Source organism: Nerophis lumbriciformis, linkage group LG04 (assembly GCF_033978685.3).
Source record: "Nerophis lumbriciformis linkage group LG04, RoL_Nlum_v2.1, whole genome shotgun sequence".
Lineage (NCBI taxonomy): Eukaryota > Metazoa > Chordata > Actinopteri > Syngnathiformes > Syngnathidae > Nerophis > Nerophis lumbriciformis.
The window spans coordinates 65,067,501-65,069,674 of record NC_084551.2 but is presented as its reverse complement, the minus strand read 5'-3'; positions in this window follow the sequence as shown (position 1 = coordinate 65,069,674).

Genomic DNA, 2,174 nt, shown 5'->3' with positions numbered 1-2,174 from the left:
CTCGGACTTGGAGGTGCTGATTACCATCCCAGTCGCTTCACACTTGGCTGCGAACCGATCAAGTGAGAGCTGAAGATCCTGGCCAGATGAAGCCTTTAGGACCACATCATCTGCAAAAAGCAGAGACCTAATCCTGCAGCCACCAAACCAGATACCCTCAACGCCTTGACTGCGCCTAGAAATTCTGTCCATAAAAGTTATGAACAGAATCGGTGGAAAAGGGCAGCCTTGGCGGAGTCCAACCCTCACTGGAAACGTGTCCGACTTACTGCCGGCAATGCGGACCAAGCTCTGGCACTGAGCATACAGGGAGCGGACTGCCACAATCAGACAGTCCGATACCCCATACTCTCCGAGCACTCCCCACAGGACTTCCCGAGGGACACGGTCGAATGCCTTCTCCAAGTCCACAAAACACATGTAGACTGGTTGGGCAAACTCCCATGTACCCTCAAGAACCCTGCCGAGAGTATAGAGCTGGTCCACAGTTCCACGACCAGGACGAAAACCGAACTGTTCCTCCTGAATCCGAGGTTCGACTATCCGGCGTAGCCTCCTCTCCAGTACACCTGAATAGACCTTACTGTTCATTTATTTAATTATTTTCTTGACATTTTTCTATACATTGATAGTGTTTATTACATGCAATGTACTTTTGGAAATGGGTACGACTTAGACTTGGAAGTTGCCAGAGATGATGAGGTGCACATTTAAATGAGGTGCATTGAAGTGAAACCCTGAGGCTCGTCAGCTGCAATATTTCATATAACATGCATCAACACAGAAGAGAGAGGAAAAACAACAACCAAAAGATTAAAGCCTGCAGACATAGCAGTTAGTTGAAAGGGGTGTTTTGTGCACAGCACTCATTTAAAAAAAAAAAAAAGCAAATAGTTTTTAATGAACCGGAAGACTGACAGAATTGCCTTAGAAAGTTCACCCAAGCATTTAGACGGGTGTACAAATCATTCTGCCGTTGCATGCCTAAAGGATCAAGCCCCAAGCAGAGGCCCACGATTAAAAAAATAAAAATAAAACACAGGCTCCATTTCTCATCCATAATTAGAGTGAGAATGCTTTATTGATTCCTATAGTGGGTGTTATACTTCAAACACAGAAAATGTAGATCGAATATTGGCTTTGCCACACACAATGAAAATAAAACAGTGTGCTCAGTCAAAACAAAAAATCCCCCAAAGGGTGATTGTGTCCTTCCGACCGTAGGATGGATCATTACGTCCTTGCTTGATCTACTTACGGTATTTGTAACATTTGTGTAAAAATACATATTTTGTATTCTATTTAATAATGTATTTATTTCCTTTAATTTGTTGTGTAATATTTATTGATATTTAATTGGTTTTAAAATGAATTTGTGGACTTGGAGAAGGCATTCGACCGTGTACCCCGGGAAGTCCTGTGGGGAGTGCTCAGAGAGTATGGGGTAACGGACTGTCTGATTGTGGCAGTCCGCTCCCTGTATGATCAGTGTCAGAGCTTGGTCCGCATTGCCGGCAGTAAGTCGGACACGTTTCCAGTGAGGGTTGGACTCCGCCAAGGCTGCCCTTTGTCACCGATTCTGTTCATAACCTTTATGGACAGAATTTCTAGGCGCAGTCAGGGCGTTGAGGGGATCTGGTTTGGTGGCTGCAGGATTAGGTCTCTGCTATTTGCAGATGATGTGGTCCTGATGGCTTCCTCCGGCCAAGATCTTCAGCTCTCACTGGATCGGTTCGCAGCCGAGTGTGAAGCGACTGGGATGGGAATCAGCACCTCCAAGTCCGAGTCCATGGTTCTCTCCCGGAAAAGGGTGGAGTGCCATCTCCGGGTTGGGGAGGAGATCTTGCCCCAAGTGGAGGAGTTCAAGTACCTCGGAGTCTTGTTCACGAGTGGGGGAAGAGTGGATCGTGAGATCGACAGGCGGATCGGTGCGGCGTCTTCAGTAATGCGGACGCTGTATCGATCCGTTGTGGTGAAGAAGGAGCTGAGCCGGAAGGCAAAGCTCTCGATTTACCGGTCGATCTACGTTCCCATCCTCACCTATGGTCATGAGCTTTGGGTCATGACCGAAAGGACAAGATCACGGGTACAAGCGGCCGAAATGAGTTTCCTCCGCCGAGTGGCGGGGCTCTCCCTTAGAGATAGGGTGAGAAGCTCTGCCATCCGGGGGGAGC